The following is a 26,458-nucleotide window of genomic DNA, read 5'->3' on the forward strand; positions in this document are numbered from 1 at the left end:
AGCCAGACATAAAGGCCACATAATGTATGGTTTCATTTTCATGAAATATCCAGAATACAGAGATGCAGATAAATCCATAGATCCAGATAAAAAAGCAGATTGGTGGTTGCCAGGGTCTGGGGAGAGGGTGGAATGGAAAGAAACTATTTAATGGGAAGGAATGTCTTTTTTAGGGCAATGAAATATTCTGGAATTAGGCAGTGGTGACATTTACATAACTTTGTGAATAGAGTATAAATCACTGAATTGTTCATTCTTATAAGGGTGAATTTCATGGTACATGAATTATATCTCAATTAAAAAATTATATGATAAATACATATATTTTTTTTTAAGAGTTAACATGGGGAACAGTATGATTCTCTGAGCGCTTTGTTTGGTTCCCCCACTACTGAGATAAAGGAAGACCTTCCAAATGAGAACAAGCACCATGTAGTCAGAGCTTGCTCTACATGGCGAGGGAATCAGCCACCAGCAGTTGCAGAGACTCCAAGGCAGGTGGAGGAGTGGGAGAAGTTTCTGGTGGAAACAAAAGGAAGACACGTCCTGATGGGAGGGTCAGGCTGACTCAAGGTCAGACAAGATTGGTGAGGGGGAGAAAATTTGGCTTTCTTCCATTTTCTATTTTGGAAGCTTTTTGAGGAAAAGGGACATTGACGGGAAAATGTCAGATATTGATCAGGTCCTGATTGCTTGGGTCCAGTTGTGGAGGCTGTGGTTTGTCCTTCCAGGCTGGGTCTTGCAGCTCTCAGGGCAGGGCCTCACTGGTTGGAGCAAGCAAGCTCCCGGGCTTCTGAGGGGATTTAGAAAATTCTGTGGGACAAATGGAATATTACTCAGCCACAAAAAGAATGAAAATTTGCCTTTGCAACAACATGGATGGACCTTGAGGGCATTATGCTAAGTGAAATAAGTCAGACAGAAACAGAAACATATGATCTTACTATATGTGGAATCTAGGGAAAAAAACACAAACAAGCTCAGAGATATGGAGAACAGAATGGTGGTTACTTGAGGAGGGAATGGAGGGCCTGAGGGGGGCCAAATGGGTGAAGGGAGTCAAAAGGTACAAGTTAACAGTTATAAAATGAATGCCATGGGGATGCACAGCATGGTGACTATAGTTAATCATATCATATTACACATTTGAAAGTAGCTAGGAGTGTGGATCTTGAAAGTTCTCATCACAAGAAAACATTTTTCTAACTATGTATGGTGACAGATATTAACTGGACCGTGGTGATCATTTTGCAAGATATACAAATATCAAAAATCATTACGTTGTACACCTATAACTAATATACATTGTTATGCCAATTGTATTTCAATATTTAAAAATTTTGTGGACCGAAACCCATGCTTCATCATTTTAAGTCAACCAGACACTCTTCTTGGGTAGAGTAGAAACTTCAGTGTTTTTACAACAACTACAATTAGCCAGAAAAAAAAAAAACAGTAATAATTACGATAATGATGAATAATAGTAACATCAATAGTAGCAATCATTATTCCTAAAAATCTCAGGATTTTCATTTTCTATTCCAGTAAACCCCTTCAATAACTTATCTTCATAGATACTATTTTCCCTCCTGACCCCTCCGTGTGCACAGCCTCCTCCCAGTTAGTATTTCCCAGCAAGGGGTGTCCTCCTCAGCTACCCCGCCTGCAGGGGCTGGTCCGTGTCCCAGAGTGAGACTTGGAAACATTCCCCAGAAGGTGCCTCCGAAGACTGGACCCCAAGAGGGACGGCAACCTAGCTAGGGACCCCCTTCCAAGGGCTCAAGGCGGCCCGTGCTGGTCCCTGACTGTAAATGGGGACTTGGAAAATTTTCTGAGCTACACCTCCAATGAGTGAAGCCCATGCAGGACGCGATCCAGTCTGTGAACCACCCACACCTCCTTTTGCTGGTCGACCCTTAAGCGCCACGTTAGCCAGCCGCTTGGGAGGATGGCGGGAAGGACGCTGCTCCCCGGCCCCCCAACCCTCCCGGGATTTCGGTCCGATCTCTGGGATCGCTCCCCATGGGCTCGGGAGGCCACTGGAAGGATCCTGCCCTTGTTTGTGGCCACTCTCTGGGCTTTGCCTCCTCACTTATTCCTAGCGCTTTTCAAGTTGAGCTCTGGGAGAAAACGATATAAAAGGGGCCGCCAGGTGGCGTAGTACCACCCTCGCTGACCGCACGAGGACGGATTTGGGTCACGAAGCAGGAGGGCGCATCCCCCTGCCTCGTGGGCCTGGCCTGGCCTTGTCGCGGTCCGTCAGGGTGAGATGACGGAGGACTGGGAGGCCCAGGAGAGCCTTTCGCAGGCCTCCTCGCATCCGCCGTCCTGTCCAGGCCACAGCTCCGGAGAAGGGACTTGGAATATGTGGGGGCGTTCCGAAGGCCGCGTTCCACACAGACAGGCACCTGGAATGAAGGGCCCCTACCTAGACTTAACCCATGGGGCTCAAGCTGGTCTCCACTTCCAGAGCGGGACTCGGAAAAGCTGATGGGAAAGTCCAGCAACCGATACCCACGCAGGGCCGATTCCAGGCCCGGACACACACCTTCCCGGGCCATCTGTGCGGGAATAGCAGGTCCGTGTCTCTGGAGTGGAACTCGGGAAATCTTGGAGGCACCTCCGATCACTGGACCCCACGAAGGAATTGAGCCCAGCCAGAGCCCCGTTCTGTCCCTCACAGACGGCTCGTGCCGGCCTACCATTTTGAATGGGGGCTTGGAAAACAATTTCAGGAGGCGCTGCTGACAGCTGGGACACACGCGGGCTGGCGTCTGACCCTGCGATGTGCAAGCCTGTCCTCCCATTATGACCCAGTCCCACCTCGGGCGGGAGTGGGAAAAAACGGATAGCACAAAGACCCGATGGCGGAGCCACGTGTGTGAAAGTGCCTGGGCGCCGAACACTTTTTTCCCGTTACACCATAGCGACTTTGGTTGGTTCCCGCGTGTGAAGGGGCACCCTCAGGTTGTGGTCCACACCTGGCAGGACAGCGACGGTCACTCCTCAAAACGCTTCCTGTTTATTTTCCAGCAAATGGATAGGCGTCAATGCTCCGACTCCCAATGGGACCCGGAAGATTGCCGCAGGTGCCACAGGCCTCCTGGAGTTCTGCCTGGCGCACAGAGGCCAAACACCACACTTGCAGATTTCGCCTGAATGCCGGTGGAAAAGTATATAAAAGTGGCCACCAGATGGCGCCATAGAACAGTTATTAGCCTTCGAGGGGACGACACAGTCTAGGTGCTGGAGAGGGTGCACCTTGGCAGTCTAATAGGGTAATTTCCTCCCAGCCCACCTCGCAAGGCATCTGTCCTCCTGGGGGTGGGAAGTAGGCGTCCAGGGCGTCCCGGGGCCTCCTCCTGAGAGCTGCTGGCCGGCAAGGCACGACACTGCTGCGCACTGGGTTCTTGGAACATTTCCCTGAGAGGCTGGCGGCCAGGGTGCGCTGCGTGGGCTTCCCCAGAGCAGCCCAGGCGGTTCTGGTCTCCAGGGAGACTTGGTCAGTTCTGAGGGGGCTCAGCGGGACAAGGACTGGGAAACTGAAACCGTGAAAGTACCCCAAGAGAACATGGATGAATCATTGTTATTTACAATTTTGGAGTGGGGAAGTTCTTTCTAAAGCATAACACAAAGCCCAGAAGCCATTAGGCAAATGATCAATAAACTTGACCTCACAACGTTTATACAAAATGGATCTTTGCACAAAGCCCAAACAAAGTCAAATGGCAACAAACAGGTTTGGGGAACATTTGTGCAAACACATGTAGAATATGATATTGATTTCAACATTACTTAATATAGCAGGAAATTGAGGGGAAATAATTGCTGTTAAGAAGGACCAGCTTAAATAAATTCTAGTACATCAATGCCATGATGTACTAGATGTATTTTACTTTATTTTGATTTTTGCTTTTTAATTGAGATAGATCCGGGGGCCCCTTGTTGGCTCAGTTGGTTAAGCATTTGACTCTTGATCTTAGCTCAGGTCATGAGCTCAGGTTGGTGGGGAGCCCTGTGCACTATCAGTGCAGAGCCTGCTTGGGATACTCTCTCTCTCCCTCTCTCTCTGCCCTGCCCTGATTCTCACTCTCTCAAAATAAATAAATAAACTTAAAATAAATGAGGTAGATCTACAGGTACTGACATGGAAAGAGGTTGATGATGAGCTGATAATGAAAATAGAAAGTTTCAGAGCTTCTCTTGGAAAAAAAATGCACATTAAATAAATACCCCCATGTAAGGGCAATGGAGTTAGAATAGCTAAAGCAATTTAGGATAAAATCTCCCCTATTTTAACAGTTATTACATAGCTAGTAAATTATGTGTGGTACTGGCGGAGGGATAGGCATGTTGATCAATGGCAATGAATAGAAACCCAAACAAATATGCTGAACTGAGTTTTGGCAAACATGCCCAAGTAATTAATGGGATGAAAGATGGTGTCTCCATCAAATGGAAGTAGGGCAAGTGGACATCAGGGCAAAATTAAACTATACTAAAAGCCTAAAACTCACACCCCATACAATCGTTAACTCTAAATGGATCACACACTTATTTGTAGAATGTAAAACATTAGGAAAAAAAGTCTATGAGAAAAGTCGGGGGTCTAGGGTTGGCAAAGAGATTTTAGACTTGACACCAAAAGTGCGATCCATAAAAAGAAATGGATGAACTGAAATTTATTAAAATTAACAACCTAGGCTCTGTGAAAGACCATTTTAAGAAGATGAAACAACAAAATACATCCTGAAAGGAAGTATTTACAAACCACACACTCAACCAAGGCCAGGTGTCTGAAGCTACAAAACTCTCTAAATGCAGTGGTGAAAAACAAATGGTCTGATTACAAAATCTGCAAAAGACATGAAGAGGCATGTCATTGAATTTTAAATCCACCAATTCCATGTACACAGGAGCTTGACCTCTCAGATAACCTATCACTAAAGGCCTGTAGTCAAATTAAATAATCATCTTGCGATTAAAAATTTCTTGAACAACAATTGTTGGTGAGGACGTGGAGAAAAAGTAACCCTCTTGCAATGTTGGTGGGAATGCAAACTGGTGCAGCCACCGTGGAGAACAGTATGGAGGATCATCAGAAAGGTGAGAATAGAAATACCCTACAATCCAGTAATCGTACCACTGGATATTTACCCAAAGAACACAAAAACACTAATTCAAAGGCATACACGGACCCTTGTGTTTATAGCAGCATTATTTACAGTAGCCAAATTATGGCCCAAGTGTCCATCGATACAAGAATGGATAAAGATGTAGTATATGTATACAATGGAATATTATTCAGTCATAGAAAACTGTGGGCTTAGAAGCTTAAAAATTCCCTGGCTTGCACCAGTGGGTTAACAAGGCATAAAGAATTATAAAACCATAGGATTTGAGTGGAAGTTCTTTGTCACTGCATTTCTTGTGTGATTGTTAGGGAAAACTTCTATTCCTGCTCCTGAGATAATAATGGCCATATTAAGAGGAAAACAAATGAACAAACAAAGGAAGGTAGATCCTATTTCCCCTGGAGCTGAAGCTTTACAGCACTCTACGATCAGTAGATTTGGTGGGAGCATGGGTTTTGTGCTAGTCTATGGCTGCGGCTTGCTGTGCTGATTCTCAGGTGGACTTGTCCTAGTGATGATGCATTTGCAGGGCACAGGGGTGTGAGACTTGGTGTAAATGGCTCCAGCCTCCACTCCATGGTGCTGTTTTGCTCACTGAAGTCTGCCAGTGCTGATGGGAGGGAGGGGAAAGGAGACATTAGCCATTCATATAGAAATCCTCTCTGGCAAAGTCACTTCCCATTGAGATAAAATTCACACACAAGTCACACTAGATGGTGTGCAATTCTGCTTTTTAGTGTATTCACAAAATAGTGCCAAGTTACCACAATAAATTCTAGATGCTTTACATCATGTCCCCAATGAAATTCCATACTCATTAGCAGACAATCTTCATTTCCCCTAATCCCTAAGTCCCCAGCTAATTTATCTTCTATTTCTACTGATATGTTTATTATGAACATTTAATATAAATGGAATAATTCCATGTATGACCTTTGTTGTCTGGCTTCTTCACTTGGTATGATGTTTTCAAAGTCAACCCATGCTGTAGCATAGATCAGCACTTCATTTCTTCTATTATTGCTGAACAATCTTTCATTGTATAGATACAAGACAGTTTATTCATTCCTCAGTTGATGGATGTTTGTTGTTACTACTTGGGGGTTATTATGAATAATGCTGCTGTGAACATTTATATATAAGTTTTTGTGTGGATATGTCTTTCATTTGTTTTGGCTGTAAAGTTAGGAGTGGAATTGCTGGGTAATAAGGTAAGTCCCTGTGTCACTATTTGAATAGCTGCAAGACTGTTTTCCAGAGTGACTACCACTTTCCATTCTTGCCAGCCATGTGTGAGGCTTCAAATTTCTCTGTCATTTCACTGGCAATCACCTATCTGTCTTTATGGCTATAGCTATCTTGTGTCTATGAAAGGATATACTGTGGTTTTGATTTGTAGTTTTTTAAAATTTTTTTAAAAATGTTTTATTTATTTTTGAGACAGAGAGAGACAGACAGAGCATGAGCAGGGGAGGGGCAGAGAGAGAGGGAGACACAGAATCCAAAGCAAGCTCCAGGCTCTGAGCTGTCAGCACAGAGCCCAATGCGAGGCTTGAACTCACAAACCACGAGATCATGACCTGAGCTGAAGTCAGACGCTTAACCGACTGAGCCACAAAGGCGCCCCTTGATTTGTAGCTTTTTGATGGCTAGTGATGTTGGACACCTTTTCATGTGCTTAATGGTCATCTGAAAAGCCTCTTTAGAGAATATTCTTTTGAAATCATTTGTCCATTTTAAAATTGAGTTCTTTGTCTTTTTATAACTGAGTTGTAATATATGCTAACTATGTTTCTCATTATATATATGAATTGCAAAATTTTCTCTATAATGTGGGTTGTCTTTTTACTTTTTTTATTTTACTTTTGAGAGAGAGACAGAGTGTGAGCTGGGGAGAGGCAGAGAGAGTGGGAGACACAGAATCCGAAGTAGGCTCCAGGTTCTGGGCTGTCAGCCCAGAGCCCGATGCAGGGCTTGAACTCGGGAACCATGAGATCATGGCCTGAGCCGAAGTCGGACACTTAACCAACTGAGCCACCCAGGCACCCTGTCTTTTTATTTTCTTAATGGTGTCCTTTGAGTCACTAAAATTTTACATTTTAGTGAGGTCTAATTTATACATATTGGAGTCTTACTAGTTGGAAGTTATTTAAACATTATAACACATAAACCACAATTTCTTTATCCATTCATCAGTTGATGGACATTTAGGCTCTTTCCATAATTTAGCTATTGTTGAGAGTGCTGCTATAAACATTGGGGTACAAGTGCCCCTATGCATCAGCACTCCTGTCTCCCTTGGGTAAATTCCTAGCAGTGTTATTCCTGAGTCATAGGGTAGATCTATCTTTAATTTTTTGAGGAACCTCCACACTGTTTTCCAGAGTGGCTGCACCTGTTTGCATTCCCACCAACAGTGCAAGAGGATTCCCATTTCCCCACACCCTCTCCAGCACCTATAGTCTCCGGATGTGTTCACTTTAGCCATTCTGACTGTCGTGAGGTGGTATCTCAGTGTGGTTTTGATTTGTGTTTCCCTGATGAGGAGTGAAGTTGAGCATCTTTTCATGTGTCTGTTGGCCATCTGGATGTCTTCTTTGGAAAAGTGTCTATTCATGTCTTCTGCCCATTTCTTCACTGGATTATTTGTTTTTCAGGTGTGGAGTTTGGTGAGTTCTTTATAGATTTTGGAAACTAGCCCTTTGTCTGATATGTCATTTGCAAATATCTTTTCCATTACGTCGGTTGCCTTTTAGTTTTGTTGATTGTTTCCTTTGCAGTGTAGAAGATTTCATCTTGATGAGGTCCCAATAGTTCATTTTTGCTTTTGATTCCCTTGCCTTTGGAGATGTGTCAAGTAAGAAATTGCTGTGGCTGAGTTCAGAGTGGTTTTTTCCTGCTTTCTCTTCTAGGGTTTTGATGGTTTCCTTTCTCACATTCAGGTCCTTTATCCGTTTTGAGTTTATTTTTGTGAATGGTGTAAGACAGTTCTCTAGTTTCATTCTTCTGCATGTTGCTGTCCAGTTCTCCCAGCACCATTTGTTAAAGAGACTGTCTTTTTTCCATTGGATATTCTTTCCTGCTTTGTCAAAGATGAGTTGGCCATACATTTGTGGGTCCAATTCTGGAGTCTATTCTATTCCATTCATCTATGTGTCTGTTTTCGTGCCAATACCATGCTGTCTTGATGATTACAGCTTTGTAGTAGAGGCTAAAGTCTGGGATTGTGATGCCTCCCACTTTGGTTTTCTTCTTCAATATTACTTTGGTTATTCAGGGTCTTTTGTGGTTCCATACAAATTTTAGGATTGCTTGTTCTAGCTTGGAGAAGAATGCTGGTGCAATTTTGATTGGAATTGCATTGAATATGTAGATTGTTTTGGGTAGTATTGACATTTTAACAATTTTATTCTTCCAATCCATGAGCATGGAATGTTTTTCCATTTCTTTGTATCGTCTTCAATTTCCTTCATAAGCTTTCTATAGTTTTCAGCATACAGATCTTTGACATCTTTGGTTAGGTTTATTCCTATGTATTTTATGATTCTTGGTGCAATTGTGAATGAGATCAGTTTCTTTCTTTGTCTTTCTGTTGCTTCATTATTAGTGTATAACAATGCAACTGATTTCTGTACATTAATTTTGTGTCCTGCGACTTTGCTGAATTCATGTATCAGTTCTAGCAGACTTTTGGTGGAGTCTATTGGGTTTTCCATGTATAATATCATGTCATCTGCAAGAAGTGAAAACTTGACTTCATCTTTGCCAATTTTGATGTCTTTGATTTCCTTTTGTTGTCTGATTGCTGATGCTAGCACTTCCAACACTATGTTAAACAACAGAGGTGAGAGTGGACATCCCTGTGGTGTTCCTGATCTCAGGGGGAAAGCTCTCAGTTTTTCCCCATTGAGGATGATATTAGCTGTGGGCTTTTCATAAATGGCTTTTATGAGTTTAAGTACGTTCCTTCTGTCCAGACTTTCTCGAGGGTTTTTATTAAGAAAAGATGCTGAATTGTGTCAAATAATTTTTCTGCATCAATTGACAGGATCATATGGTTCGTATCTTTACTTTTATTAATGTGATGTATCCCATTGATTGATTTGCGAATGTTGAACCAGCCCTGCAGCCCAGGAATGAATCCCACTTTATCATGGTGAATAATTATTTTTATAGGCTGTTGAATTTGATTTGCTAGTATCTTGTTGAGAATTTTTGCATCCATATTCATCAGGGATATTGGCCTGTAGTTCTCTTTGTCTGCTGCGTCTCTGTCTGGTTTGGGAATCAAAGTGATGCTGGCTTCATAGAATGAGTCTGGAAGCTTTCCTTCCCTTTCTATATTTTGGGACAGCTTGAGAAGGATAGGTATTTTCTCTGCTTTAAATGTCTGGTAGAATTCCCCAGGGAAGCCATCTGGTCCTGGACTCTTATTTGTTGGGAGATTTTTGATAACTGATTCAATTTCTTCGCTGGTTATGGGTCTGTTCAAGTTTTCTATTTCTTCCTGTTTGAGTTTTGGAAGTGTGTGGGTGCTTAGGAGTTTGTCCATTTCTTCCAGGTTGTCCCATTTGTGGGCATATAATTTTTCATAGTATTCCCTGATGATTGCTTGTATTTCTGAGGGAATGATTGTAATACTGCCATTTTCATACATGATTTTATCTATTTGGGTCATCTCCCTTTTCTTTTTGAGAAGCATGGCTACAGGTTAATCAATTTTGTTTATTTTTTTAAAAAACCACATCTCGGTTTCATTGATCTGCTCTACAGGTTTTTTTAGATTCTATATTGTTTATTTCTGCTCTGATCTTTATTATTTCTCTTCTTCTGCTGGGTTTGGGGGTGCCTTTGCTGTTCTGCTTCTATTACCTTTAGGTGTGATGTTAGATTTTGTATTTGGGATTTTTCTTGTTTCTTGAGATAGGCCTGGATTGCAATATATTTTCCTCTCAGTACTGCCTTCGCTGGATTCCAAAGCGTTTGGATTGTTGTATTTTCATTTTCATTTGTTTCTGTATATTTTTAAATTTCTTCTCTAATTGCCTGGTTGACCCATTCATTCTTTACTAGGGTGTTCTTTAACCTCCATGCTTTTGGAGGTTTTCCAGACTTTTTCCTGTGGTGGATTTTAAGCTTCATAGCATTGTGGTCTGAAAGTGCATGGTATGATCTCAATTCTTGTATACTTTTGAAGGGCTGTTTTGTGACCCAGTATGTGATCTATCTTGGGGAATGTTCCATGTGCACTCGAGAATAAAGTATATTCTGTTGCTTTGGGATGCAGAGTTCTAAATATATCTGTCAAGTCCATCTGATCCAATGTATCATTCAGAGCCCTTGTTTCTTTATTGATCCTGTGTCTAGATGATCTATCTGTTACTGTCAGTGGAATATTAAAGTCCCCTGCAATTACCACATTCTTATCAATAAAGTTACTTATGTTTGTGGTTAATTGTTGTTTATATTTGGGGGCTCCCGTATTCGGCGCATAGACACTTATAATTGTTAGCTCTTCTTGATGGATAGACCCTGTAATTATTATATAATGCCCTTCTTCATCTCTTGTTACAGCCTTTAATTTGAAGTCTAGTTTGTCTGATATAAGTATGGCTACTCCAGCTTTCTTTTGATTTCCAGTAGCATGATAGATAGTTCTCCATCCCCTCACTTTCAATCTAAAGGTGTCCTCAGGTCTAAAATGAGTCTCTTGTAGACAGCAAATGGATGGGTCTCATTTTTTTTATCCATTCTGATACCCTATGTCTTTTGGTTGGAGCATCTAGTCCATTTACATTCAGTGTTATTATTGAAAGAGATGGGTTTAGAGCCATTGTGATGTCTGTAGGTTTCATGCTTGTAGTGATGTGTCTGGTACTTTGTGGTCCTTGCAACATTTCACTCACAGAATCCCCCTTAGGATCTCTTGTAGAGCTGGTTTAGTGGTGATGAATTCCTTCAGTTTTTGTTTGTTTGGGAAGACCTTTATCTCTCCTTCTATTCTGAATGACAGACTTGCTGGGTAAAGGATTCTTGGCTGCATATTTTTTCTGTTCATTACATTGAAGATTTCCTGCCACTCCTTTCTGGCCTGCCAAGTTTCAGTAGATAGGTCTACTACTATTCTTATGTGTGTACTTTTGTAAGTTAGAGCCTGTTTATCCCTAGCTGCTTTCAGAAATTTCTCTTTATCCTTGTATTTTGCCAGTTTCACTATGATATGTCATGCAGAAGACCGATTCAAGTTACATCTGAAGGGAGTTCTCTGTGCTTCTTGGATTTCAATGCCTTTTTCCTTCTCCAGATCAGGGAAGTTCTCAGCTATGATTTGTTCAAGTACACCTTCAGCCCCTTTCTCTCTCTTCTTCTTCTTCTGGAATTCCTATGATACAGATATTGTTCCATTTGATTGCATCCCTTAGTTCTCTAATTCTCCCCTCGTACTCCTGGATTTTTTTCTCTCTCTTTTTCTCAGCTTCCTCTTTTTCCATAGTTTTATCTTCTAATTCACCATTCTCTCCTCTGCCTCTTCAGTCCATGCAATGGCCGCCTCCATTTTATTTTGCACCTCATTCATAGCATTTTTATTTCATCATTACTATTTCTTAGTCCTTTGATCTCTGTAGCAATAGATTCTCTGCTGTCCTCTATGCTTTTTTCAAGCCCAGCGATTAATTTTATGACTATTATTCAAAATTCTTGTTCCATTATATTGCCTAAATCATTTTTGATCCATTTGTTAGCTGTCACTACTTCCTGGAGTTTCTTTTGAGGAGAATTCTTCCGTTTCATCATTTTGGGTAGTCCCTGAGGTAGCTCCAAACTGCAAGGCACTTCCCCTGTGCTGTCGGGAGTAACTTTTGTTGGTGGGCGGGGCCACAGTTAGACCTGATGTCTTCCCCCAGCTCACCGCTGGAGCCACAGTCAGACTGTTGTGTACCTTAGTTTCCCCTCTCCCAGGGGCAGGACTCACTGTGGAGTAGTGTGGGCTACTTGTCTGGGCTACTTGCACACTGCCAGGCTTGTGGTGCTGCTTCGATGGGATCTGGCCAAGGGCATATTAGCTAGGGTGGATCCGCAAGGTGCACAGGGGTGGGAGGGGCAGGCTTAGGTCACTTAGCCCTCGGTCTTCCCCTGCTCGAGGGGCCCTGCAGCACCTGGAGGGAGGCAGGCCTGTCGGAAGGATGGATCCTCAGAAGCACAGCCTTGGGCATTTGTGCAGTGCAAGTTCGGTGACGGGAACTGGTTCCCTTTGGAATTTCGGCTGGGGGATGGGAGAGGGAAATAGCACTTGCCAGTGCCTTTGTTTCTCCGCTGAGCTGAGCTCTGTCATCCGGGGCTCAACAGCTCTCCCTCCTGGCATCCTCTTGCCCTCCCCACTCTCCAAGAGCAGAGCTGTTCACTTTTAACATTCCAGATGTTAAGTCCTGCTGGCTGTCAGAACTCATGGAGTCTGGCCCCTCCACCTTTGCAAGCCAGACTCTGGGGGCTGTGCCTTGCCAGGCAAGCTGCCCCTCCCCCACCCCAGCTCCCACCCACCAGTCTGTGTAGCACGCACCACCTCTCCACCCTTCCTACCCTCTTCCATGGGCCTCTTGTCTACGAAGAGACCATTCTGCTAGTCTTCTGGTGGTTTTCTGGGTTATTTAGGCAGATGTGGGTGGAATCTAAGTGATCAGCAGGATGAGGTGTGCCCAGCATCCTCCTACGCCGCCATCTTCCCAGGTCTCTCATTTGGTGGAGTCTTTTGGGTTTTCACATAGAGTATCATGTTGTCTGCGAAGAGTGAAAGTTTGACTTCTTCCTTGCCAATGTGTAAGCCTTTTATTTCTTTCTGTTGTCTCACTGCTGTCATTGAACAACAGTGGTGTAATCATTTTTTTTGTTTGTTTGGTATTTAAGATGATTTTTCCCAGAAGACCAGTTCAGGGTACCTTTGCCATTGCCAAGCGTCAAAGTCTTTGGTTATGTTTGATTAGAATCTCTTGGGAATAGAGCATGAGAGATTTTGGTTTGGGTTGTTGGCATTGACCTAATATTGAGGCCATTTCATGAGACACACTCTGTCACGCACACTCGAACTGGACACAAAGTGCTTCCTTGTGAGTCCGGTGCTGGGGAGCTGGGACCCTCTCCCTTTGCCCTTCAGGTCACAGAGCAACACCTGCATGGGACACCCTCAGGTTTACCCCTGGGTGAAAGGGCACTTCTGGGGTGGGCATCACAGATAATGTTCACTCTCAACTTCCTGCAAGTTGTCCCGGGACCTTTGGCAGAATTGAGGTGGGAGGCAACCCCTGGATCACATTTCTCTCCTCCTCTCCTCACCCGAATCCCAGTCCCAGGACCAGAATGAATCCTGCACTTGCCTCCATGTGACAGAGGCCTGTGTGCAGGTGCCCTGAGACCCTCCCTGGTTGGGGGAATTCTAGAAGCCTGTGTGAAGGCTGCTGGGCCGGATGCACACACTGGCTCTTGCAGCCCCACTGAGATGACTCCTGGGACTGACCAGGCCCAGGACAGGTGCTCCCTGAAGTGGGGCCAGGGTCTCTGCCCTTGCAAGTACCTGCTGCTCCAGCCACACAGTGATGGACTTGCTCCCAACACCACGGTCATGGTCCACCCTGTGACCTTCCTTCAGGCCTGCCTGGGGCTTCACCCCAGTCCTTTCAGTTTTGGGCTAAATGCAGGCAGGCACTGATGTTTATGTGGCCACACCTGCTTTAGAAATTCCATCATCCCATTTTCAGACTATAGGAAATTTAGACTGTAGGAAATTGGACAAGTTACTTTACCTCTACTCTCATGTTTATCCCCACAATGGGCTTGGAAACTTAGGAGCTGTTATGAAGAATAAGTGTGTCTCAAGTACCTAAGATCCCTCAGGCACAGGACAGTCACTTGATATGCTGAGTTAGTGGTCACTCTTACAGGGCCCAGAGCAACCCCAGGCCCATGGCAGGTGCTCTTGTGTTGGCTGGATTGGTTAATTGATCAACTAATTGATTGATTAGGGAAGGTGGCAGTAAACCCATGATTGTTTCTCCACTGTTCCCTTATTACAGGACAATCTGGCTGTAGGAGGTGACAAGGAGAAGGGAAATGAGAAATAAATGAGTAGGAGAAAGAAGAAGAAGGAAGACAGGGAGGAAGTGGAAGGAGGTGGGAGGCAAGGAATACCACGCATAAAAGTCATGGGGACAGTGACTGCTTCCTGGAGGAACAGGGTGATAGGCATTGCTCCCTGGTCCCAGGTATGGAGTCTGAGACCTGAGAAGGGCCCAAAGATCCTAGAAAACCTCCCCATCACAGAGAAGAAGGGATCATGGCCCCAGGAGGGGCAGGGGGAGGGGGGAGGGGACTGCAGTGCTGAGGACAGAATTGAGGTCTGGGGTCAGCAAACTAATCCCAGGAGCACCAGCTCAAGTTCTCACCTCACCCTGACTGTCCCCTTTCCTTACCCAAGGACAACCCATCCCCATTCCTGTCCTTGTACACAAGGAAGACGTCTCTGGTGATTTGGAAGATTCTGATACATAGATCAACAATAGGTAGGTACTTTTTTTCCCTATTTCATCTGTTTTACCCTCACTCTTTCTTCTTGTTCAGCTCCTTTATGTAGCTTTGACTAATTTCCTCTTTCCCACATTTTGTGACTCTCATCCTGAAGGACCGGTCCCATCTAGGCACTTGATGTCCTTGGATCTTCAAATCTATACCCTCTGCCTTCAGCCGTGCTCAACAACTTCCCTAGCATTTCCCTGGTTTCTGACCCCCTCCCCCACATCCACACCAAAGGTTGAATACACCACTGGGCCATAGCCAGACCATATGTAAAAATAGGTTTCTGACCCACAACTAATTCAGGAACCGACCCATTATCTTGTTTTCTGCTGAGGAAGCAGGTCTACTATATATAAGTCAGACTTGTAGGAAATCTGGCTGCTGTATCTAGCAACTTGCTCAGGACTCTACACCACAACCTTCTAACAATTGGCCCCAAATGGCCATATTTATAACAGACATTCCTGAATTTTGGTCCCCATTTCCAACAGAGGGCCAACGAACCAGAGAAAAGACAAATATGCACCCCTAAGAATCACATAGGATACCTCACTTCTTGACAGCTCACTATAGGCTCCCCATGCTAATAGCCTCCCATTAGCGCATAGCTAAAGCCTTCGCTTTGCCCCACTCAAATGAATTCCCAGTCTCCTCCATGATGTTGAGTCTCTGCCAAAACACAAGTAATGGTGGCCGACTCCCTTGTTCTAGTAAGCTCTGACAAATATTCTTTGCTTGTGCTCATTTTGTTGGCCTTTGTTTATTGGGCAGTTCATCACAGAGGCCCCACTGAGACCCAGTCTGAGCTGCCTGTTGCTGCAAGACCCCAACCTTCAAGCAAGTGTGGTGCCCACAGAAGCCCCTTGTGCCTTGCTGCTTGCAGCTTGTCGAGTCCCTGATGCCATGGTGAGTGAACACTGCATCTGAAATTTGCTCTGTTGGAGTGAGTTTCTAGGCTATTGACACTCATTCTGGTGCCTGGGTCTTATTCTTGGTTCCTGTTTGTTTGGTCTTCTTGGTGGAATCTGGCCCCTTTTTGTCCCCTTATGCTGTCTTTTGTGTCACTATTTTGTGCTGTGCTGTGTAAAAGTGTTGTGTGTTATAAGAAGAATCTGAGCATAGAGCCACAAACAGGCCCTTGTGAGTCTAGACCCTTTGAGCCAGCCTCACAGAACCGTGACTTTGATGATCTCACGGGACTGGTATCAACCCGGATGAACTGTGCTGAAAGTCACCAATCAAGCCAGCTGAGGTTCTCTCACCACCTTGATTGTTGTGTCCTGAGAGTATTCCCTCTGGTTTCCCACAGGCTGGGGAGTACAGATTGTTGGGTCTGTGTTCAGGCAGTTGGCCAACTGTCACTTTGGGGGCCCAAGGCATGAGGTCCACAAATGTTCTATTTCTAACAAATGTCACCAACTCTCTTGGGATCCTCTAAACCTAAACTCTCTCCCTTGCCAGAAAAAAAAAATTACTGCTTTTCATATATACTTCATTACAATCTTTTAAAAAAATGATTATTTAGTTTTGAAAGCGATGGTCAGTTGGGGGGGGGGCAGGGAGGAACGGGGCAGAGAGAGAGAATCCCAAGTAGGCTCTGTGCTGTCATCGCAGAACCTGATGTGGTGCTTGAACTCACTTACTGTGAGATCATGATCTGAGCCCAAATCCAGAGTTGGACGCTTAACTGACTGAGCCACCCAGGCACTCCTCATTATAATCTTAATTCTTGTTCCCCACGACTTCATCGATGATGATTTGGATCTCCATGGCCAACTCTGGACTAGCTGATTTGAACAAAATCATTCATTTGAGAAGCATCTTAGAAAAAGGAAGGACCCTAATTGGCAATACCTTTTGGTTGCTATGTTGAGACCTCCAAGGGAAATTCTGAATCAAAAACGGTCTCACTGAAAGATTGTTTGGACAAAGCTAATGAACAATTTGACACACCTAAACAAGAATAAAGTAGAAAAACCTCTTTAGTAAATCCTCCCCTCCTCATGCCCCAGTTGTGTCCCTGTATCTGCTTCTCCTCTTATGCATCTGGTCTCTCTCCTGCACCTGCTCCCTGTCCCTCCCCTTCTATAGATCCCTCACTTTGCCCTCCAAATTCACCTAAAACACCAAAGTGCCCCTGGCCTCTAAAGATCTGTCCCTCCCATAGCGAGGTGTGAAGGCAACAGCACACGTGTAAATCTTAAAACTGAACTTATGTAAGAGCTTATACTTCAAGATGTTTCTAACCCAAAGAGGACCAGAAAATATTCATAGAAGCATTTAAAATTCTTTTAGGTGCATATATGACCCAGGATTAACGGACATATATCAACCGATACACATATTGGTTGGGCTCTCAAATGATAAATCTTGAACGGAAAAAGCTGATTGGACTGACCTAGAAAGACACCTACAAGACCCCTTTTTCTACCATAAACTAAAGGGTCAAAAAAGGGGTGGTGATGGTTATAAAAAAGCCAAATACCAAATGCCAATTCAGGTATTTTTAGGAAATATTTTTCATTCTCATTCGTGAGTTTAAAAAGGTGCTGTTGTAACAGTAACCCTTTCATCTCATTCTGTCAGTGGAGTTACACCTGAAATTGGAGACCTAACTTTAAAACATAAATTAAAAGGGAAAAGAACCCCTTTAGCTGAACGACAGTGACCTGGGAGAACATTTGGAAAGGACTTCACAACAAAAACAAGACAAGGAGAAGTGGTGGCCATGCGGGTGACACAGCTAGGTGGCCCACTCCCTAAACCAACTACCTATGGAGAAGGACATTTGTAGATATTGTCAACAGATTCAGCACTGGGAATTAGATGGTCCCTTGTGCTGAAAGGAAACCAAGACCCAAGAAACATCCCTCCAATGAGATAAGTGAGGGTGTTCCAAGGAAAAGAAGCTTTCACAATCTTGCTACATGCTTAAGCATGCAAGACTTAAATATAAATAGACAGGATCGTCTTCATCAATACCTAGCAGATAAGGGTGCTACTATTTGTATGTTAAATGCTGCCATTGCTGCTTATCCTCTTCCTTGGAGTAAACATGCTATGCATGTGATTGGCCTCAAATAACCCAAAGATTTTCCTTGTCTCCCCACCCTTAACCACAACCTGAGACCCCTTAGCTGAAAAAATTAACCTCTGCTTCTCTAGGATTCCACCCAGGCAGATTTAATAGGGAGAGACTGCACGTGGAATTGTAATTTCTTGACAATTTCTTGAGATCCTACACGTCTGTGTATAATCAAGTTGTATCTGCTCTGGATGTACCTTTGCCTCTTCCATGATATGTAAGGCATACCCTAGATAAGGATATTGTTGCTGTACCTGACACTCCATGTGCTAAAAATCCCATTGACATAGGCACAACAATTGGATCAGAACCTATAAAAGTTTAGGTAGAGCCTACCAAACCACTACTTGAACTTCCCCAATATCCCTTCAAGCCAGAAAAAAAAAATCAAACTTGCAGCTTAAAGCCTTTTATCTGAAAGTCCTCCTACACCCTCTGCTAGTGTTTGTAATATCCCTGTTATGCCAGTAAAGACACCAAATGAATGAGGATACTGATTTGTTCATGATCTCAGGGTCATCAACAAAATTGTTATTTCTTGCTTCCCTGGAGTACCTAACCCAAATGCCATCCTGTTGTCAATTCTTCAAAGCTACTTGCTTCAGCATCATGGATCTTTGCTCTGCCTTTTTCAATGTCTCCCTAGACCAGGCGAGTCAATACTATTTGCTCTCTCCTGGAAAGAACAGTAGCATAGTGGAGGGCCATGGCCCAGGAACTTCAATGCCCCATGTACTTTTCCCATGTGCTCCACCAACACTTAAAAAAAACCCTAAGTTTCCCTTGTAATTCAGTTCTCATACAATATGTAAATGATCTCCCACTTTGTCGAGAGAACAAAAAAATCCTATAAAAAGGCTTCCATTTACTTGCTCTCAACCTTAGCAAGAGAGAAATAATTGAGTTTCCAAAGAAATTACATTTTTGCCAGACACAGTTCATTATTTCAGACATAACCTATTTAAAGAGGGGGAAACACTTCCATTCTTCCATTAAGATTAGCAAAAACGCTCAGAAACCTGTGAGCTCCCTTGGTGTAAATACACACAAGCAGTTATGGCTACCCAGTCACTTCCCTTGGGAACACAGTGGATAACCCACTATACCTTAGTAGCTGGAAGACCCATGTATCTGCAAATTTCACCACCCAGACAAGACTGCCCTACTGCATACAGACAAGGCAAAAGATTGCAAAGAACTGTTGTACTAATACCCAAGTTTTTCACCAACAACTTAAGGCTGCCTTCCTTCAACATCTTCCTAGAAGCTTCTTCATGATCTTCAACTGGAGATTTTTCTGTGGGAACAGACATCAGAGCAAAATTGCTCTTACATGGCATTGGAATGGGCCCTATCAGGTACTGTTTAAATTAAATAAAGCAGTGAAACTCCTGGGATTCACCCTTGGCATCATATTTCACCGTGTGTGTGTGTATCTCTGTGTGTGTGTGTGTGTGTGTGTGTGTGTGTGTGTGTAATTATATATGCATATATATTTGTATATTCAGAATTAGAAAGCTATTCAAACTGGGAGGCCTCAAACAGGTTTCTTGGAGATCTTCTGTAAGCAGACAGCTGACCCAAGGTTTTCAGAACAGACAAATGGGGACGCCCAGATGACTCAGTTCTGTAAGTGTCCGAGTCTTGTTTTCAGCTCAGGTGATGATCTCACAGGTCTGTGGGTTTGAACCCTACATCAGGTTTTGTGCTGACAGTGCAAAGCCTCCTTGGAATTATCTTTGTTCCTTTCTCTTTGTCCCTCCCATGATCTCTCTCTCTCTCTCAAAATAAATAAATAAACGTAAAATATTTTTTAAAATCAGGCAAATGGTGACGGATAGTGAGCAGCTTCCACCCAAGATGTTGGGCAAAACCTCCCATCTAATTCTTTTTCTGTTTTGCATCTGCTTAGTTAAAACAATTCTGCTCATTTTCCAGAAATTCTTTGTTGACATCCACCCATCATTACCCCTTTACTCCTTTTCTCTTTCTCGTTTTTAAAAGATTTTCTTTTTTCGGGGTGCCTGGGTGGCTCAGTCGGCTAAGCGTCCGACTTCGGCTCAGGTCATGACCTTGCAGTCCGTGAGTTCAAGCCCCGAGTCTGGCTCTGTGCTGACAGCTCAGAGCCTGGAGCCTGTTTCAAATTCTGTGTCTCCCTCTCTCTCTGACCCTCCCCCATTCATGCTCTGTCTCTCTTTGTGGGCCCCCAGCCCATTTTTAAAAAAAATAAAAAAAAAAGATTTTCTTTTTAAGTAATATCTCCACCCAACCTGGGGCTCGAACTTGCAACCTGAGATCAAGAGTCATGTGTTCTACTGACTGAGTCAGTCAGGCGCCCCTCCTTTTTTCTTACTATAATCCTTATGCTAGTTATAAACATTGTTGGCCAGAAGAGATCCAAACAGTTGCCATTACCCTCAGTCTTCCTGAATGCTGGATATGCCATCTATCATCAGACCCCATGGTAAATACTTCTGGGAAATTTGGGTTTCATCAAATGAAATGAATCACCAAGGCTTTAAATTCCAATTCATATATGAGCTCCAAAATGAGGCCACATTTCATTTCTCATATTTTTTAATATTTCAGTTTTTCAATATTTCAATTTTCATTATTATATGTGCACTACTGGAGGAATTAGTTCTTATGAAAAACATTAGGACAATGCTCCCTTTGGTGGAAATTGCATAGAAGTCTATAGGGGCACCTGGGTGGTTCAGTCAGTTAAGGGTCCAAGTCTTGATCTCAGCTCAGACCTTGATCTCAGGGTTGTGAGTTTAAGCCCCATGCTGGGTTCCATGATGGGGGTGAAGTCTACTTAAAAACAAACAAAAAAACACATACCTGTAAGAAACCTACCTCTAAAGGGCATCTGAGTGGTTGAGTCGGTAAAGTGTCAACTTTGGCTCAGGTCATGATCTCATGGTTTGTGAGTTCAAACCCTGTGTCAGGATCATTGCTGACAGCGTGAAGCCTGCTTCAGATCCTCTGTCCCCCTGTATCTCTGCACTCCCCCACTCTCACGTGCTCTGTCTCTTTCCTCAAAAATAAATAAACATTAAAAAAAGAAACCTATCTTGAATTTTGGCAAAATTTAGATAATAAAATCTATGCCCTGTTTGGAATACGCAGCAGTCTCAACCAATTGGCATGAGTAGTAATGGAGAGTCACGTTGCCCTAGATTTCTTGTTGGTTAGTCATGGTGGCATCTGTGCCATTGCTAACACTTTTTGTGCTTGGACCAATAAAGTCAGGTAGGAAAAATAGGGTATAAAGTGCTTGAGAAAAAAGCTGTTTGGATTCAAGGCTGACCCTCGGGGCTTATGGGATTTGTTCTCTTGGCCTGGATTAGGCAATTGGAGTTCCTGGTTTTGAAGCACCTAACATGGAGTATTAATTGTTCTAGTTTTTGTGTTTGTTTGTTTCATAGAGGTTATGATTTTGTCCCTAACATGGACTGTTATTTTTTCTTGCTTGTTTGTTTCTTTGTTTCATAGCAGTCATGTTGCTGGTCCATTGCATTCTATCTGGAGTCTTAAATGCATTTATGTAAAATGATCTCGAATCAGGTGGCTGCTGTGATGAGAACAAACTGGTCATGAAGGTCATCCTCCAAGACAGTTAACTATGAAGATGGCTGACAGTGTCCAGCAGCAAAGTATGGGATCTCAGGTTTTCTCTGAATGGGCCAACCTCTCAAAAGTGAGATCATAACCAAAATGGGGGACTGAGAATGGAAGATACAAAAGAACAGTGGCCTGGCCATATATAAAAATAAGACTCTGATATGAGGTCTGCAGCAACCAGCCCAGGAAATCAACTCATTTTCTTCAGTTTTGGCATATTACCTAGAAGTCAGACGTGTAGGTGTCAGACCGCTCTCTCGAGCAAACAGCCCCGGAGGCTAAATAATAACCTCTGTATTGAATTGATGGGCCAAATGGCCAAGACTTGATTTGCCACTGCGAGTATCCCTGAATTTTGTCCTCACTTGCAACTTAAGACCAGCAGATAAAACCACAGATGCACCCCTAACAATGATATAGGATGCCCTTCTTCTAGAACACTCACCATAGCTTCCTTATGCCAATAGTCTCCTGCATCACTGAGGCCTTGTATTATTCTGTCTCTACAAAGTTTCTCTAACTTCTGTCCATCTCTGAGTCTGCCCAAAGGCAAGGGATAGTGGCTGACTCCCTTGCTCTAGCAAATTTTGAAGAAATCACCTGTACTTATTATCATTTGTTTCGTCTTTATTTGTATCCACAGCAACACTGAGTAGTGTCAAAAAACACTGAATGGTCCAGGTAGGGAGCTGGGCTAAGTCAAGAGTGCTGGGCCCACCCTGCTGGGGACCCACTGAAGTCTGCTTCTAGCTCAAGTATTCCTTACACTGGTATTTTCCTGATTTGGGTGGTTCTGGAAATGCATAACTTTCCCATTCCCTTCAACTCCCTAGACTTCTCCAGCAAGCATCTGGTTACAGAAGTTCTGTGGTCTTGGTGTTCAGCTTTGGAAACATTGAGACCAAGTTCTGAAACAACCATGTGGAACTGCGGAGTAAGAAAGTCGAGATGGTGTGGGCTAGAGATTTTAAAATTGAATCGAGGCCATCCTAGGTCAGAAAGATTGGAAATTATCAGTATAGATGCTACCTGAAAGAAAAAGAAAGTAGGAAAATATGTCTGGTGATCCTCAAGTAGTGTCCTGGGGAGGGGGTCTCCAAGATGTGGTTATGGGGAGGGCACTCCCAGAGGAGAAAAGGCTCTGTCCCCTGCCACAAAAGGGTCTAGACTCATCAAAAGGATGACGAGTCTGTAGAAACTGGATCTGGGGGATGAAGGAAGGAGCAGGGAAAGTGGATACTCAGAGCCAGAACAGCTAGGCTTAGTCCATGCAGCTTAGACACTTTAATCAATAGCCAGTGAGACACGGAAGGCCACAGACAATTTATGAAGCCACCAAAGCACTAGCCCAGGTGGCCACTCTCCAAATTACTTCACAATACCTGCTCATCCAGAGCTGGTCAGTTGAAGGGAAGCTAATTCTTAGCAGAGCCATCATGTGACCATTGGTTTGGAATGTCTTGGCTTCTGAGTCAGCTTGGGAGCCAAACAACCCTGCTCAGTGAGGGTGTTCAACTGGTCACCTGGAAGGCACCATGTGAGATGGCTGGTGGTGTGAAGATGCCGGGGAAGGATGGCCCACGTTGGGCTTCCCCTCATCCTTCAGAGGGGCTTCACTTGGGGGCAACTGCATCGTGTTTTGGGTCGAGGATTGAAACCTAGAGATGGGAGACTGAGTTAGGATCTGGGTTTTTCTCTTGGCTCAGGCACCTCCTCCAAGGCATCAACTGTCTCCTTCGCAGAAAATGGGGCAGGAGGATTTGAGGAAGAGACTGAGGGGCCCCTGGTTAGGGGTGCAGGGCATGATTTCAGGTGTTCAGAGATCTCTCTCTCCAGGGAACCAGCTAAATTTATGTCTTGAACACCCAACTAAACAGTAGTGACTTTTGGTGAGTCACTTTTTCTCTCTAAATTTGAATGCCCCCACTGTAAAATACAGATGACAGGCCCTGCTCTGCCGCCTCCCACCTCAACAGGGCTGACACAGAAACCACAGGAGATCACAGATATTCTCTTTGAGCTGTAAGCATCTCTCCATATAAAGGCTAGCAGGAAGCTTACATCCTCCCCTGCTGTGGAGCCATCCACAACACCTCTCTGGATTCAACCACTACCAAGTGTCTACCTTATTTAGTGATTGAACACCTAGGGTAGTTATGAAACACCAGCCACTTATTTTTCTGAAGACTTTACTTGTGTTTAATCATTTTGAGCTCACAACTTAATACTAAAAATTAGGCCCTATTAACATTTCAATATCTCAGAACAGAGAAACAAGTCACAGAGGGGTCTATACAACTTTCTCAGGTACATGGAGCTTCTAAGCAGAGTTTTGACCCAGGCCTTCAGTCATGGACTATGTACTTGCTGTGCTTCTATAATGCCTCAGGGAAATAAAGCTATTTGCTCACAAAACCTGTCTGTTGGGTGTTCGAAGTGTACACCCAGTTGCAAGATCTCTAGAAGTCCAACTTGGCTTCACGAGGCTCTGCTGGTCAGCTGGCGAATAATGGAATCAAAAGATTGATTGTGAATACATGATCACTAATTTCCCTATGGACTTCTACAGCAAGGTGTCAGCAGTTCTCTCTATTGCAACGCATTTCCCAGGATCTTGTTTCAAGGATGAAGAAGAAGAAATGTTCCCCTGAGGTCAAGAATATCAACTGGCACCAGGCAGTGCTTCAGAAAACTCCACATCTGGCAAACAACAGGGGGTATTCTATAAATGACCCCATTGAGGTATTGTGGAAATTCACTCATTAAGTTCATTCAAGAAGAAGGATTCTACTTTAGTCAGTGGCCCATATTTAATAGAAAACCATAAAAATCTGTACCATATTCTTCTGTATGCAAAGGGGGATGATCAAGGCAATCAGTTGTGCTGTAACTGTATAGAAGTTAAGATACATTTCTAACTCATGATTGGGCACACGTTTTACACTAAACAATATCTCTAGCTGTTGTATAGACCTTTAGCTGACTTGTGAACATTGGCTCTAATAGATCTCTTCCTAAAACAGTGTTTACAGATTTTTAAGAACCTTAATAGGCATTATTTAGAACAGGAGGTTTAGATGAATGTAAGAGTTGAACAGATAATGTAGAAAGTTCCCATATTCTACCCCTCCAGTTTCCCCAACTGATAACATCTAACATGAGTGTAGTACCTTTGGTATAATTAGCAAAATCATAATGGCACATTTTCATTAAATTAAAGTCTGCAGCTTCCATTGAAATTCACTCTTTGTGCTTTGATATTCTATGAATTTTGACAAATGCATAATGTCATGCATCACCGTGACAATATTCTACAGAAATCCATACACCAGTGTCCCTAACTACGCTATCCAGGGGAGCAGCCACTGAGCAGATGTGCCTGCTTATGCTTAAGTTAATTAAAGTAAATGAAGTTAAACACTCAAGCAGTTGAATATCCCTGCTGCTTTGGAGACTGAGGAATGGGGTATGAAATCCGAGAGAAGGAGGAAATATATGTGAAGCTTTGTTTTGTTTTGTTTTTCATGTGTCAGTGTCATAACAGTAGGAGATACTATGTGTGTGGGCTTCAAGTGAGTTTTGCTCTTCAAGATGATCTTTCCCCCAAGACCAGCTCTTTTTTGCTTCTCCACCGAGCATCAAAGCCTCAATTACATTTGGTTTGCACGTTTTGCGAATTGAACAGGGAAGTTACTACATTGGGTTTGGTATGACCTGTGACAGAAGAAGTCTGGGGAGACACACTGTCACACACGTGAACTGGAGACCAAGTGCTACCATGTGAGCTGGAGGCTGGAGATGTGGGGACCCTCTCTCTGCACCTTCAGGTCTCAGACCAGCACCTGCATGGGACACCCTCAGCTTTGCCCCTGGGTGAAAGGATGCTCCTGGAGTGGGCATCACAGAAAATGTACCCTCTCAGCCTCCTGCAGAAGTGAGGTGGGAGGTGCACCCTGGAGCACATTTCTCTCAGGATCAGAATAAATCCTGCACATGTGAGTCCATGTGAGAGAGGCCTGTGTGCAGCTGCCCTGAGACCCTCCCTGGTTGGCAGGAATTCTAGAAGCCTGTGTGAAGGCTGCTGGGCTGGCCACACACACTGGCTCTCACAGCCCCACTGAGCTCTCCCCCGGGACTGACCAGGCCCAGAGACTCCGAGCAGCAGACAGGAGTCCCTGCCCCTGTCACAACCTGCTGCTCCAGCCACACGGTCCTGGCCCTTCGTTCCTGTGACCTTCGTTCAGGCCTGCCCGGGGTCTCTCCCCAGTCTTTCCAGGGCTCAGGCAAAGGCTGGCAGGTACAGTGTTCATGTGGCTTCACCTACTATAGAACCCCTATCACGCTGCTTGTGGATTAGGGGAATTTGGACGAAGTACTTTTAATTTCATGTTTATCCTCTTAGGGGCTAGGAAAGGTACAGGGTTATTCTGAGGATTAAGTATCTCCAACTACCTAAGGTCACCCCAGGCACAGGACAGACACTCTGTGTGTGGCAGTGGTTGCCATTCTCTCTGACAGGGCCCAGCACAACCCCAGGCCTGTGGCAGGTGTCCCAGGGGGGGTTGGCTGCATTGGTTACTTGATCAACTGATTGATTAGGGAGGCTGGCTGTATATCCATGATCATTCCTCCCCTCCACCCATATGACACAACAGTCTGGTCGGTGGAGGTGACAGGAGAAGGGAAAGGACACTGATCACGGGAGATAGAAGGGAAGCAGCAGGTTGTGAGTACTGAGGAAGGCAACGTCATGCACAGAAATGCATGGAGACAGCAACTGCCTTCTAAGATGAACAAGATGACACCAGCGTTCATTCCAGGCCACAATTATGGAATGTGAGGGCTGGAAAAGTACATTGGAGATCAGAGACCCAGTCCCTTATCGTGGCCCCAGGGAGGAGTGGAGAGCTGAGGTCAGAATGGGGCCTGAGATCAGCCCTTATCCTGCCAGGAGCAGTGAGTATGAGTTCTCACTGTCTCCTGTTCTTTCCCAAGGCCACCCCTTCCGGGCCACAGCTGCCATGGTCCATGCCAAAGATTAATTGCA

General features: G+C 44.1%; 1 protein-coding gene and 1 long non-coding RNA gene across 2 annotated transcripts in view; one reads left to right on the forward strand and one right to left on the reverse strand.

Moving 5' to 3' along the window:
* PRODH (proline dehydrogenase 1) overlaps positions 1 to 22,026 on the forward strand; it is a 59,782-nt gene extending 37,756 nt beyond the window's left edge. The window contains exons 14-16 of the transcript XR_009251126.1: positions 14,602 to 14,686; positions 15,471 to 15,605; positions 21,283 to 22,026. The gene's annotated coding sequence lies outside the window, so the exon portion shown is untranslated. The remainder of the gene's footprint in view (positions 1 to 14,601; positions 14,687 to 15,470; positions 15,606 to 21,282) is intronic.
* LOC131490563 (uncharacterized) lies at positions 24 to 2,767 on the reverse strand. Its single transcript, XR_009251128.1, has 2 exons — positions 2,549 to 2,767; positions 24 to 813 (listed from the first exon to the last, which is right to left on the reverse strand). It is a non-coding gene; the product is annotated as an uncharacterized LOC131490563 (long non-coding RNA).
* Positions 22,027 to 26,458: the final 4,432 nt, after the last annotated feature.

The sequence above is a fragment of the Neofelis nebulosa genome, chromosome 11, assembly GCF_028018385.1.
Source record: "Neofelis nebulosa isolate mNeoNeb1 chromosome 11, mNeoNeb1.pri, whole genome shotgun sequence".
NCBI lineage: Eukaryota > Metazoa > Chordata > Mammalia > Carnivora > Felidae > Neofelis > Neofelis nebulosa.